The sequence below is a fragment of the Uranotaenia lowii genome, chromosome 1 (genome assembly GCF_029784155.1).
Source record: "Uranotaenia lowii strain MFRU-FL chromosome 1, ASM2978415v1, whole genome shotgun sequence".
Taxonomy (NCBI): domain Eukaryota; kingdom Metazoa; phylum Arthropoda; class Insecta; order Diptera; family Culicidae; genus Uranotaenia; species Uranotaenia lowii.
Window position 1 is genome coordinate 100,234,746 of NC_073691.1, and position 15,445 is coordinate 100,250,190.

The 15,445-nt window shown below is 42.0% G+C and overlaps 1 protein-coding gene and 1 long non-coding RNA gene across 6 annotated transcripts in view; one reads left to right on the forward strand and one right to left on the reverse strand.

Annotated features, from left to right (window-relative positions):
• Positions 1 to 15,445, forward strand: part of LOC129748042 (uncharacterized) — a 160,071-nt gene that overhangs the window by 42,800 nt on the left and 101,826 nt on the right. The window lies entirely within an intron of this gene.
• On the reverse strand, positions 4,126 to 9,911 carry LOC129748186 (uncharacterized). Its single transcript, XR_008737675.1, has 5 exons — positions 9,631 to 9,911; positions 9,337 to 9,548; positions 9,054 to 9,271; positions 4,360 to 4,575; positions 4,126 to 4,296 (listed from the first exon to the last, which is right to left on the reverse strand). It is a non-coding gene; the product is annotated as an uncharacterized LOC129748186 (long non-coding RNA).

Genomic DNA, 15,445 nt, shown 5'->3' on the forward strand with positions numbered 1-15,445 from the left:
CATATAATAATCGGATATCTCCAATGGCGGCGGCTCTTTCTCCCTCTTCGGCTAGGGAGTTTGTCCAGGCTCTCTTGTCTCGTCTACAAGCTCGTTTAACTGCCTTTTCCAGCTCCGCATATCGTAAGCGGGCGGCTGCTTTGGCTGACCCGGTACATGCCTGCTCAATTCCGACTTTCGCCTTTCTCCGATCATCGATCATCCTCCAGGTTTCATCCGACATCCATTCACTTCGTCTTCCACAAACTTTACCGAGAGTACCATGGCTCGTCGTGATAAAGGCATTCTTGATTCCACACCACTGTTCTTCGACTGTTCCGTCTGTCGGCAGCTCCGAGGCTCGGGATTCTAGCTGTTCAACGTATGCCCTTTTCACTTCTGGATTCTCCAACCGGCGGACGTCGTATCGACACCCGACCTTCTCCTCGCGCCGTTGGACACGCGCAACTCTCAGTCGTATCTCGCCAAGGACGAGGTGATGGTCAGATGCAATGTCTGCGCTTCGCTTGTTGCGGACATCAAGAAGGCTCCTTCTCCATTTTCGGCTGATGCAGATGTGGTCAATTTGATTTTCTGTTCGGCCATCTCGGGATACCCAAGTGACCTTATGTGCTGGTCGATGGGGGAAGAGCGATCCACCGATCACCATGTTGTTGTTGCCACAAAATTCTACAAACAGCTCTCCGTTTTCGCTCATCTGTCCTAGGCCATGGCGCCCCATGATGCGCTCAAGGTCCTGATTATCGGAGCCAATCTTTGCGTTGAAGTCGCCTAAGTGGATTTGAATGTCACCCTTCGGAATTCTCTCAACCACGCTGTTCAATTGACTGTAAAACTGCTCTTTTTCCTGCAAATCGGCAACGTCAGTTGGCGCATAACACTGGACCATTGTAAGGTTTCTAACCCGTGTTCTGAATCTGGCTACGATTATTCTTTCGTTTATCGGTTCCCATCTTATGAGGGCCGCATGGGCCTGCGGGCTTAACAGGAAACCAACTCCTCGTTCCCGAGTAGCATGTTCTCCTCGTATGCCAGAGTAAAGCAGTACTTGCCCGGACTGTGTCTTGTGTTCTCCAGTGTTAGGCCAACGGACTTCGCTCAGTCCCAATATCTCTAGCTTGAGGCGGCTAGCTTCTCTAGCAAGTTGAGCCAGCTTTCCTGGCTGGGCAAGGGTCAAAACATTCCAAGTTCCAATTCTAGTCCGTGTTTTCATGCTAAAAGTCGTTGCCAAAGTTCCAAATCGGTTATTTCTTCTCTCAGTTTCTGTAACAATACAAGATATCAGGAGCAGTAGGTTGTTAGCCTAAAGTCCCTATCCCGCGATGGGGCTGCCATCTTGGACTTAGCTGGCGGGAGCCGCATTTCATAAATTCAGCCGCTTGCTGCAAGACAGACGCTGTTTGAGCCGCCCCTGACCTGGAGAACAGACGCTCGGTTGTTGTTGCACGCCGCCCCTGACATGGGGAACAGACGCGTGCGGCCACCTTCTCAGTCTGCATGCGACCAAAGCATCCACCGGGGTTGGGTACCCGATCTCCGCTTAGGTTACTCGCACCCCAGCCGGCACCACGGGGAGGTAGAGATAGGAGTTGTGAATAAGAGGTGATATGACCACTATGGGGTCTCGTGTTGCACATTATCCACCGTTTACCAGCCTACCCTTACCCACCCCATAGATAAAAATATTTTGGGGATTTTCGGATTTAAATAATTTTAAAAATTCAATCTTTCAACTTATATTCATTGAAATTTTATTAGGTACTTACACAACGATGAAAATCGAAACTGTACAGCATAATTTTCCGTTGGTCCAGCGCTACGGCATGCAGGGAAGCCACCGGAAGCCTGGTGAACGATTTAGCCGGCGGACCAGGACCCTGGAAATAACCTAATCATTTCGAGGGCGCCGTTTACACGCAACATAACGTTGCTGCTGTACGAAAACTGCTGTCTTATATGTGGGAGATGAACTTCAGGCGCTAGAATGGAAATAAAATTATTTATTAGAAGGTGCATTTAGTTTTTTGTTACATTGATCAATAAGAAGAACAAAACACAAAATTTCACCTACCTGAAAAGCGTACGAATTTCAGTGGTCCTATCCCAGCCAACAATTTGGTATGTATATGAAAAGATATACGTACATGTATGTCGACAATAATCATCGTATATGACGATAGAAAAAAGCATATACCTACCAAAAGTGGAGGCGATATACGTACATGTTTGCGCTATTTTCTGATTTACGACTTCGAAAACATCCCGAATAGAAAAACATTGTGAAAAGATCATGAATTTCATTTTCACGCAACCGTGAATTATATAATTGAAACTATGCGAATCATGGTACATGAAACCTTGAATGTACTGTGAAATTCATATTTTTCGACAGTGAAATTTATGGTTTTAGCAAAATTTACCATGAAAAAAGGGGGTTGTTAAGCAACTTAACAATGAAAAAATCAACTTTTTTCCATACATTTCAAATTGCAAAAATATGAAGTGAATGGTTATTTCAGCTTCCAATTTTCCTCAAGGAAACTGTAAAATTCATCGTTTTATGTTGAATTTACATCGTTCTGACGATGATGAACATCAATGTTTATTCACAGTTTTTAGAATCCCTCGTGACCGTGAAATTTCATGGTGAAATAGTTTTTTTTTTATTTTCTTTCCAAAACTATTATAATAAATAAACTATTTTTCTGGCTATTATCTAACTATTTATTAATAAGGCTTTGATTTTTTTTAAACATACTGTGATACACTCACTGTGTCACTTTCAACCATCGGCACTTTGTTCCGACGCCTCGGTGAGCCTCCTCCTCCTCATTCTCCCGAGACGGCTCCAGCATATCTTCCAGCAGCAGGTCCCAAATGTGTGTATGTGGTCCAATTGAGCCATTTTATACGGCCTACGTTTGAAGCCTGAGCGACCGATGTCAGCTATTTGCGTCTGCTTCTGAAAAATTAAAAAAAAAAACAATTTCCGATAAGTTTTTTACTCTAATATGTACACTAAAAGTACTCACCAGAGAAATCGACTCCATCCGAACGTCCTATTCTCGTACGCTGTACCGACTTTTTGCTCCTAAAAAAAATAAAAATAGTAACTAAAAAAGGCGAAATGAGTTTTAGAAAGATCTCACCGTAAGAATTTTTGTTTCCTATAAAATTGTCGACCACTGTCCGGATAATGGCGCGTAAACAATAAATCTGTACATGATAAATTTATTTTAGCCGTCAGGCCGAGAAACGATTACACGAAAAATAGGAAATAGGTTAAAAAAGCAAAAGTTTACCAATATTCGAATGGTTTGGAATATCTTTTTACCATAAAGTTCACTGTAACAACAAAAATCATAAGATAATCGCTGTGATACCCTTGTTTCTGACACATTCGACAACTGTGGAACATTATGGATTAACAATACATTTCGCAGTAACTTTAAAAACCATGGTAGTTTCAAAATTTAAGGAGGTTGTTAAGGATCTTGAAATAAGGATGAAGTTTATTGTTAAATTGAAAATCACAGTTCTGTTATATTAATACCATGGTCTTTGCTATTCGGGGTCATATAAATCGCATTACGATGTTTGATTTACTTTGGTACCTTACGTTGCATTGATGGTATGTTGTACGTAACATTGAACGAGGCGATTTTCACACATTTACGACTCTTGGACGTTTGACAGTTACAATCCAACTTTATGCGATGTGTTTATTGCTCTTGTACGACTTGAAGCAATCCGACGATCGAATGCCGTTTTAAGTCAACTGTTATGCGACGCGTGTTGCAGTCTTATACGATGTTCAGAGATTTGGACATTGATTGGCGACTTAAGTCGCACTCTATCAGGCGTGTGTTGTACCCTTGTACGATATGAAGCAATTTCACATTTGATCGACTGTTTAAGGGATACTTTATGCGAGGTTTGATGTAGCCTTGTACGATTTATACCATTAAAAGATTCTGCCAACCACTTTATGTAGCATGTTATGTTTATTACTTTAATTGAAATACGATTCTAGGCCGGTTTTCATAGGAATAAAAAAAACTATTCATTTTCATTATCAATTACATTTTTTATTATCAAATTAAACTAACCGATATTTTTACTACCTGATTTTTTCGAATTTTGAATTCGTTTATTTGTCCGAAAGGGCTAACTTGCACCTTGAAAATTCTCTCCTGGCGACGTGGGCAACAACCGCAAAATTCACTTTTTCCCAACCTTCAACCAGCAAGTCTACGGAAGCAATTGCAATCGCATCTGTCGAGCCCATTATGCTTCCTGAAAGAAAACAATGTTTGAAATTAAGAGCTGAAGATATCATAGATTTTTTTTGCTCCTTACTCTGGAGATCAACTGCATAATACGATTTGGGCGATAATTCCTTATTCAATTCGCCCTCGAAAAGTCGCTTTTTCAAACGAATTGCTGGCCAATAAACATATCCGGTTTAGCTTTATTATATGCCGACCAGCAAGCATGAATCATTTATGAACTCAAGCTAGGAAATGGCATACAGCTGTGTCGCGACCACAGATAGCTTCACCAACGTTTGCTAATCTAAAAAAAAGAATTGTAATTGTAATTGTAATTGTGATTTTTATTTTTACGGGAACCTTCAAGTTACAAAATAACTTAGTGACTAGGTCAAGGAAGACACTTTAATGGAATGGATGTGCAACTAATGATTTAAAAATAAAATAAAATTATCTCCTGTCTAGTGCCCTCTTGAATGAGGCCATGGTGGTCGTCGCCTTAGTCGAGAGTGGGATGTGGTTCCAATAAGATGCACCATAGATTAGTGTACTTCTCTTCATGGTTGTACTGTGACGAGGAATGATGAAGCACTTAGAGCGATCTTGCCGGGTATGTTGCAGATGGTCCAGTATGTATGGCGGGTGCAGTTGGTAGTAGGCATTCCGCATAAAACAGCCGATTCGTTGAAGATAGTGTTCAGGAAGATCGTGTCCCAGGATGGTGTTCCGGACGTTCACTGTGGTGTCTCTGCGTCGTAAATCGTAAATAAATCGAACCGCTGACTTGAAACAGCGGTGAAGTTGTTCTTTAAGTTGGGCCGACAATCCAGGAAAATATACCACGTCGCAATATGAGAAGAGAGGCATAACTATTGCACGAACAAGCTTCAGTCGTGTGGCGGTAGGTAGTAGCGTTTTAAAGTTGCGAAAGGTTCGAAGTGTGCAGTAAACTCTGGAGACAACTGAGTTTACTTGTTTCTTCCAGTTGAGGTTTTCATCCATCAGGAGCCCGAGGTTTTTCACGTGCTTTTCCAGGGTGATATTTACACCACAAAACAAGATGTTGTTTGCAGGAGTTATGGAACCGGACTTCGAGAATATTATTGCTTGCGTCTTCTTGAGGTTAGGCTTGAGAAAATTTTGTGTGCTCCATCTCTCTATAGCATGAAGATCGGCGTTGATTTCGTCAATCAGACGATCGACCTCTGACACCGGGCCAGATGTATAAATTTGAAGGTCGTCGGCATAAAGGTGATAGTCGCATTTGAGGCAGGTTGGCAGACTGTTGATATAAAGCGCAAAAAGGAGAGCGCTTAAGCACGATCCTTGGGGAGTGCCATCGGCCAATGACCTTTCGGATGAAGTTGTTTGTCCGCATTTCACTTTTTGTACTCTGCTTGTGAGGAATGATTTGACCAGGTTTCCAGCTTCGGGAGAGAATCCAAACTCAGAACGAAGCTTAGCGTTCAAGAGTGAATGTTTGACGCTGTTGAAGGCCAGGGAGAAATCGATGAGGACCATTACCGTGCATCGATTTCCGTCTAGATTTGAGACGATGTCGTGGGTGACTTTTACAAGTGCTGTTGTGGTGCTGTGGTGTTTTCTGTATCCTGACTGGCAACGGGCCATCACAGCAGGGTTGCATCCATCGAGATACTCTGCGATTTGATCCAGCAGGATTTTTTCCAAGATTTTGGACACAGCCGGTAACTCGCTAATAGGCCGGAAGTCTTTTGGGTCGGCTGGGTGAGTCGTTTTTGGAATGGGGGTCACAATTGCATTTTTCCATACTGTTGGAAAATGGTCACTGTCAATGATCGCATTGAATACATGACAAAGCAACGGTAGCACAAAAGGACAGAGCATTTTTATGAAGTTTATGGGGATTCCGTCACTTCCAACAGCATTAGATTGAATTTCGAAGATTTTTCTAGAAATCGTAGTAACATCGGTATGCCTGAACTTCATGGTATTGGTAAACGGAGACGCATGAAATCGATTTTCGGTGTGGATGGGTCTGTCGTCAGGTCTATTTTCCAAGTGGCCTTCGGCAAAGAAAACATTAAGCGCTTCTATATCAGTCACTTCGGCAGATTGCGATTTTTTGGAGTTGTGAATCCCTTCCCTACGTAAGTTGTTCCACAACTGTTTAGCAGGTAGGTCAGAGGAAAGATGACGATTTGCGAAACTACGTTTGGCTTGATGAACCAGCATGTTAGCCCTGTTCCGAGTTCTTGTGTACTCAATCCACTGTGCGTCACCTCGTGATCTATTGGGGTTACGTATGTAAAGCGAATAGGCTAGATTACGAAGAGTAACAGCGCGTTCAACTTCTCGCGTCAACCAAGGTACACGCTTGTCTCTCACAACGATTTGGTGCTCTGGTGCATGCCGATCGAGTAGAGAGCGCAGCAGTTCCGTAGTCATTTCGGCTTTGGTTTGGCTAGATTCAGAATCGAATAAGGCTTGAAGATTGAGCTCTTGGTAATCGGCATACAAGGAGAGAATGTCAATGTTTCGGAAATTACGGACCATGATGTTGAGGAACTGGGTTCTGAATGCGTAAATTGGCTACAAGGTAGATGACTTCATGATCGGAAACGTCATTCGCACTGGTGGTTGCTTTGAGTACGAGTTGTGGCTGGTCAGTTACTAGTAGATCGATAGTAGTACTGCTTGTGTCAGTAATACGGGTTGGGGGTGTTGGAAGAATAGTCAGCCCGAAAGTGGAATGTATACGATTGAGCGCTTCAAGGTTTCTGGTTGTTGTAATGGAGCTAACATTAACGTTGTAGTCACCAATTAGAAAAACTCGATCGTACTCGTAAGCAACTAGGTCAAGCAGTAATTTTTCGTAAGCTTGAGGGAAATCGGGATTTGAAGATGAGGGGTTGTACACGATGGCCAGGCATATTTTGAGACAGTTGATGTTGATTTGGGCGGCCAGGAACTCGAATCTGTGTTTGTTAGGGGTCGATGGATCGTAAGTTGACTTCAGCAGTGGAGTTACCTTGATACCTTTCTGCACGTACAGTCCGATACCGCCATGAGCTCGCACTCGACGGCTGGCAGGAAGAGGATGGCTTACAAAATTGTAACCAGGCACACGGATAGGGCCGACTGGTGACGAAGGTTTGAGCATGGTTTCGGTAACAGCAAATATATGGTATTGATTTCGGCTCAAGAGAAACTTTATGCCATCTGCATGTTTTTCTAAGCTGCGTATATTGAGATGACCAATTCGAAGGCGATTCGTTGATTGTAGATTAGGCATAGAAAAAGGAGTATTGGGAACTGGGATGGGACAGTGTGGATGGTTAGTGATTTGAAGTGATAGAGGAATGCGATAGATCAGCAGCAGCGTCAAAGAAGACTGTCGAGTCGTCGCAGTCAGTTTCACGTTTGACCAGTTGTAGAAGTTGCTCCGGATTGTCGATGCGAATGTAACGGCGTTGATCCGGTAAGCATACTGAGATATTACCATTACGAACAAACACCGAATGGATGTGCTTTTGTTGCTTAAGCCTTAGAGCAAGGTTCCGAATCCGGAAAGCACGTGTTGATAGCACCTCATTCAGCGTAAATCGATATTCCAAGGAGACACCAATTTCCAGATTACACAGCTTCAGTTCCTTGAACTTCTCGAAGTATTTTTTCATAATGGTGTCTCGGAGGCTATTGTTACTAACGTTGACGATTATTGTAGGGGTAATATTCCGGTCTGTCGATTTGGATGGCTTCGAAGGAATACGGAAACACTCAACAACATGGGAAAACGCGTCGGGAATGCCCAACATCTGGAAAATTGTTTGCACGATGGATTTCACGTCTTCTCCTTGCTTGTACGGAATTTTGTTGATTGCAATTTTTACACTATTGACACTTCGAGAGTTCGCGTCAGCTAGCTTGGCTGCTGATTCAATCAGTTCGAGTTTTTGTGTTAGATTGTCTAGTAGCTTGCACTGCGTTTTTCGGCGGTCTTCTATTCGATCGGTTTCTAATATCAGATTGCGCATTTGGTTGAGTTGCTTCGTGTAATTCTTTCCGAGGGAATCAAGTTCTTCTTTAAGTTTAGCCACTTGTATACATAGTTCATCAACTTTCTTATTTTGATCCACAAGAGAATGGGATAGATTGTCCGTGTTTGGGGATTGTTTGGGAATCAGGTTACCACGAACGCAGCAGTTTTCGCACGAGAACTGGAAACTTTCTAGTTCAGGGATAAGGGCCAATGGAATTCTAACACATTCAGTGTGGAACCAATTTGAACAGAAATCGCAACTTATCCAGCTGATATTTTCCGAATTTTCTTCTTTCTTCTTCGATTTCCTTGCACTTTTTTTAGATAAGGGGTTATTTCTCCCACAGCTACTGCAAATATCTAGACCGCTCATGGTGTTAGTGAGAATATCCACACTGTCCGACTAATCAGTTCACAGACACATGAACATAGAATAAAACTTAACGAAGCACAAAAGGCAAAGTCCAAATTCCACGATTTAACCGATCCGCAAAATTGAAAAAAAAACCACTTATGGCAGAAATGTACGACTGAAAAACATTTCTATCTCGACTTTCAACGGTAAACGAAAACTTTTTGACCGGAAAATATATTTAAACTTGTATAAAATGGTTAATAAAGGCGAAATTTCGCGACCGCGAGAAACAGGCGTCAGCCAGCTGCGTGGTTCGTTCAGTCACCTTGTTCTACGAATAAACTAAGTCTTAATCTTAACTAGAAGTCAATATTCAATTTAACAGCTTAAATATTTGGATACTCACCGTACAGATCCGTAGCTTCCACTGGTCTTGCAAACATCCGGTCGAATAAACATCCTTCTTCAGGTAAACGTCGGACAGTTTGTAGGTTCAACTCTAGTTCCTATTCGCCAGGGTCTTCATCGGACCGCCGCAGCTGAAGATAGTTTCCTTTTGTCTCACCAAACCATGGGAGACGGTACGAGCTACCGATTGCATCCAGTTCCGGGAACGCAAGTTGGCTACAATAAGTGCATAATAGTTAGTTAAAAGTTGAAGCTCAATATAGAAATAGTTCCAGTCTTACCTTGATAGTTTTTTGCTTTTCGCGAACTTGTTTAAAACTTTATTGTTGCTTCAATATTGAGCAAGAGGAATCGATTGCTGAGAAGACCGGCGTTTTAAATTGTTCCTGTTGTTGCAGAATTTGCCCCTGGTTGCGTTCCCCTGCAGTTGCATTAATTGCGCAGCTTCTTTGGGCGGTTCAAGGGTTCAATCTCCTGGATTTTCCGTTTTTTTCTGCGGGATCGACAGCAACGGGAAACCAGATGTTAAGAAAATAAAATTATAAGGATTTTCAATTGAAAAATTGCAACCTTACCTGTAATTTCACAGCAATTTTCTGCATTCTATCCTCCTGTGTCTGTTGGCCAGCTTATTATCTTTCCGCATCGATACCTGGCTACCATCGGTGTTACTGCCATCATATGAACGCACCGACAAAATCGCATTATGGGATTTCTGGATTGGAAATTTGTTCCTCACAATCGCTGTTTTTGTTTACTTTTCCGCGAGACTGTGCACTGAACAAAATCGTGAAATTGAAATGGAGGAAGGAAGGCATGAACTAATCTAAAACACTGTTAATGATTTTGTTGTTGTTGTTGTTGTTGTTGTAGTTTGTGTGATTATGGCTTGAGGAGCTGTGCCTCATATCCGCCAACTAGCTTGTTAGAGCACCTGCAACGGTTCAGGTCTAAATATTGGTTTTAGGTATACCAGTTTTAGCAAAATTTTAAATTTTGGAATCGGCTAAAACACGCGCTCCCCACCGGTGTGATGGCAAATTTAAAACGGGTACACTTTTATTGCAGACACTCAATAATTGAAAAGAAAAAATTCATTTTAAGTGAAAAATTGCTAAGTTTTGAGTTTTACACCGTCTTAATTGTACCAGGATTTCATTAACTTAAAGTCTTTTTAATAAAGTTTGTTCGAAACAAGTAGAAATGGATTGACGATTGAATACCTTTCTTTTTCCAATTGACTTCGACCGATTTCTTCCAGGCCGTAACGAACCCCCATGTCGAGCTTTGTCTATTTTGACTATTTTGACTAGTTTCAGCTTGCTTCATTGACAACGACCTGACTAGTTTCGACCAAAACTTTGGCTCATTGAACAACTATTGTGTCGCGCCAGTCCAGCGCTGTAAAATCGGTTGAGCGACAATGGATTTTTTTCGGAGTAGGTACGTTAAACCTAACGTCGGAAGTAGTGCGCTGGAATCGTACGGTGACCCGCCATCCAGCGCACTACTTCCGACGTTAGGTTTAACGTACCTACTCCGAGAAAAATCCATTGTCGCTCAACTGATTTTACAGTTCTTCCCTGTAACGACAATACCAGTTGGCAGAAACCAGTTGAAACCGATTTTTATCTATGATTGAACGAAGCTTAAAAAGCCAAAATGCCTATACGCAGCGAGAAAAAAAGCTTAATTGAAACAAAAAAAAAAACCTTTTTCTTTTAAAAATTGACTCATTTTGGGGTGTTGATTCCAAATATTAATTTAGTTTACCAGTTCTTGTTTATAGGTAAAAATTCATTAAACATATTTGTGCTTTTGGCTGGGCAAACTAAACAGATTGACAAACATGCTCCTTTTATGTATTCTTAAGTAGAATTTTCATGATTATCACTAATTATCAGTAGTTTGTAATGTAGCAGACGGCTTTTAGCCAGAAATTGAAAGGAATTTTTTCTAAGAATCATGTCAGTTTAGTCAATGTTATCGAACAATATATCATATTTCATGGTTTTTATATTAAAATTGTGAAATATGATGGATTATAAATATTGTTAACAACTTTGTACAAAAACCGGTCATTACACGGATATTCAAATTTTTTAATTTTTTTTTAAAGTTTATTGTTGTTTTGCATTAATTTCATTAGAATGTTTCTGTTATTGAAAATGAAAGTTCATATAACGTTTGAACTCGAGAAACGCTGACTGGGCTCACTAATTCGTTGAGGCCAAAAGCTATTTATTGAAATATGAAGTCAAGAATAGTTTTACATAAATTATTTATAAATGATACATGGTTTTTGTTAACATGTTTTCTCAATTTGTGTTACGTATTGACCGGTTTTGGCGAGAAAAAACATTCAAATAACTTCTCAAAAAGAAACAATTATTACACCCAATGCTACCCAAACATGTGTGAAAATAATCATCATTGGCTAAAATTTTCTCAGCGTGAGCCCCAAACGTCTAAATCGGTCTGTCGTATATTTTGAAATCCTGTTCCAAATTTGCTTGAATTTGGAACAAAGGCGTATAACTGTTGGGAATTTTGAAATCGATAACTGTGCTAAAACAGCAATTTACGCCACCGGTGCCAGCCGAAATGTTTTAGCGTGGTCGAAAACCGTGTTTTGCACCTACCGTTGGGACAGCCCTTAATGATTTTGTTTTGATTTTAGAATATCAAAGCATAAGGCATTTCCCCACTTGTCAGACGAACAGCTGATTTCTCATGTTTACATTTCTCGGCATATCGTGGTAGGGTAAACATAACAACAACATTACGCATGTTCAATGACCAGATAGTAACGAAATAAAATTGGCAATGCAATTGTAGTGGTTTTGCAAGCGCACCTTGGTGAGGAGAATATAAATTCTTTATTTAATGATTTGTAAATTCATAACAAGTTGGGACATGAAGGTGTATGTTGATGCTTTTAATTAAAGAAGTTTTTAAAAGAAAGCATTGAACAGTGCTTATCATCAAAGATCAAAATGGCGACCAGTTGGTGTTTACATTTTTCAAAACAAAAACAAAAAGCTACCCTACCACAATCTGTCTCAGGAAATACTCTATTAAAGACCGGTTTATGCGATGATAGTTGTACGAAAAATCCCCACACGATTTATATGACGCGGCATTGAATTGCCATTTTATGCGATGATAGATAGCAATATTTAAAGTGACCTGATTAACGAATCTTATGCGTTATTATTTACGAATTTTCCTGTACTCAATTACGATTTTAATAAGTAAGTCGTTTGTGTATAAATAAGATACACCTTAAGGAATCTTATGTGATTTTATTTAGCATCGGTCGTACTAAATACGACTTCATCTAACACATCGTAACTAAATCGTATTTCATTTAGTTTTAAAATCTTCTGCGACAAATATACGATATGGTCGAATATTACGTGTACACATTTACGAATCCGATTTGAGTTGCACTTATATACGAGTTTGACGATGAATTCTTTTACGATTTCATGTTGGCTGGGATGTTAAGCAGAGAATCCAATTCCCGGTGTTGTATCATGCTGCCGCAACTAATAAGCCCTCTCGGAACGGACCGACAGTGGGCATCACAACACCGGGAGTCCCGAGACCGAATCCGTTGTGAAAAAAAACGCGACGAGCTTGCAAATTTTCGGCGCAAGAAATAAACAACTGGACAAACACGACCAAGGATGCCAGGTGCACTGAACTTAAACAATTTAGAAAATGTTAAACATTTAAGTTAAGTAAATTAAATGTTGTTTCGTAGTAACGTATAATAAATTCATTAATAAGCAAAAGTATTACACAAAATCGATGATTCTATGTCACCTGATTGCATGTATTCTAGCCTGAATTATAAAATAACCATAGTTCTCGCATTCGTCGATTGCTGGCGAAAACAGTATTATTGTTGTTTTTACACCATCGAAACTTCAAACTCTACCCCTAGTGAACCTGTTTATAAGAGAAGTGACATCTGAAACACAAAATTCCAATCGAGCAAAAGAACTGTCAAAATCGATTCCAATCGATCCGAGCATTTTGTCGCAGAGCTTTTACCTTTCTTATTGAAATCTCAACCAAGGAAGGTATAGTGATTGTTGTTATAGTTCAAACAGATAAATTTTTAGCTGGTCATATGTGTTAGACGCAGTAGGCGAATTACCTTATAAGCGATCATAGCAATCTGTATAATTAGTTTGAAATAAATCTCTCTCTTTAACTGTTACTTCCAAGCTGACAAGACGTATTCTTTCTACGGCTCCCAATATCCAATAGGTTTTGGGCCCAAGTTTTAGCAAGTTAAAGTGTAAGTCAGTTTTTGCGAAGATGTCCAGGAGCAGGATAGAGAACCATGAAGGCGAACCTCAAGCAGTTTCGGGTCCGGTTCAGTCATCAGCTGGTCTACCACCCATCGAGCGACTAGCGGGGCGTGAAAATTGGACCACGTGGAAATTTGCTGTGGAAACTTTCCTCGAGCTAGAAGAGCTTTGGGAAGTCGTCAAGCCGATTCCGCTGGAAGACGGGACGATACCGAATGCGGATCCGCGCAAGGATCGAAGGGCTCGAGCGAAAATAATTTTGCTGTTGGATCCTATCAACTACGTCCACGTGCAGGACGCGAGGACGGCGAGAGAAGTGTGGGCGAAGTTGGAGGCAGCGTTCGAAGACAACGGGTTGAACCGACGAGTTGCGCTCCTGCGGAAGCTGATCACTACTTCACTGGCCACGTGCGACTCGATTGACACCTACGTTAACAAAATTGTGTCAACCGCACACCAACTCCGCGGCGTGGGATTCGAAATTTCCGAAGAATGGATCGGCACGTTACTGTTGGCTGGTCTCCCAGAAGAGTACCGACCAATGATTATGGCTCTGGAAAACTCGGGGACAGCCATTACCGGTGATAGCATCAAGACGAAGTTGCTTCAGGAGGTGCATCAATCAAGCGAGCGAACGGCATTCATCGGAAGAAAAAAGTTCCCCCCCCCGACAAAAACGACGTTCCATCAGACAAACCGAAGGGACCGAAATGCAAACGTTGCAGCAAGTTTGGGCACCTAGCCAAGGAGTGTTCTGCCCGACAATCGGCGTTCTGTTCGGTTCTGTCAACTGGCCACAAGGGAGAAGACGAAGGTTGGATTTTCGATTCGGGCGCATCGGACCACTACACGAAAAGCGAATGGTTGCTAAGTAACCCCCAAACAGCGAGCGGTGTCGTCATAGCAGCCGATAAAGGTGCAATGAAAATCGTAGCAAGCGGGGCGGTCGAATTGAAACCCACGTGTCAACCAGGCGATTCAATTCAAGTGAACGACGTGAAGTATATCCCGGAGATGTCCAACAATTTGCTCTCTGTAAGCCAAATTGTCCAGCGTGGTCACGAAGTCCGATTCCAGGAAAGAGGTGTGAAAGTGATTGATCCGTCTGGTGAAGTGATTGCGACCGGCAGCCACGATGTAACCAGAGGTCTCTTCCGATTCGAAGAATCCAAGGAGCGAACGGCGCTGACGTGTGCAAAAGCAAACATCGACACGTGGCATCGCAGGATGGGTCATTTAAACTTTGAAAGTTTAAAACGGCTCAAGCAAGGTATAGCATCCGGTGTCGATTTCAACGAGCAGCAAGGTGAGCAGTGCCAGATCTGTGCTATGGGTAAGCAGTCCCGACTTCCGTTCCCCAAGCAAGGTCATCGAGCATCCGAGGTGTTGGAATTAGTTCATTCCGACATTTGCGGACCAATGGAGCAGCCATCGATCGGAGGTCATCGGTATTATGTGTCCTTTACCGACGACAAGACGAGGCGTATCTTCATCTATTTCCTAAAGCAAAAATCCGAAACCGAGGTGACGAAGGCTTTCAATCAGTTCCGTGCTGAAGCTGAGAGGCAAACGGGGCGCAAATTGAAGACGCTGAGGACGGATAATGGTAAGGAGTATCGAAATAACTCGTTTCTGAATCTCTTGCGTACACTAGGGATTGTGCATCAGACGTCCACCGATTATACACCACAACAAAATGGTTTGGCCGAGCGGGTGAACCGCACCATCGTCGAGCGGGCACGTTGTCTGCTGTTCCAGGCGGGTCTTCCGAAGAATTTTTGGGCCGAAGCAGTGGCAACCGCCACATACTTGGTAAATCGGTCTCCAACCAAAGGGCATTCGATGACTCCGGAGGAAGCCTGGAGTGGTCGCAAACCGGATCTTTCCCATGTGCGGGTGTTCGGTGTCAAGGCGATGGCACACATACCCAAGCAGAAGCGGAAGAAGTGGGATGCCAAATCGAAGGAAGCCATTCTCTTGGGTTTCGACGAAACAACCAAAGCGTACAGGTTGTTCGATCCGGTGAAGAAGGATGTGTACACCTGTCGAGATGTTCTTTTCTTCG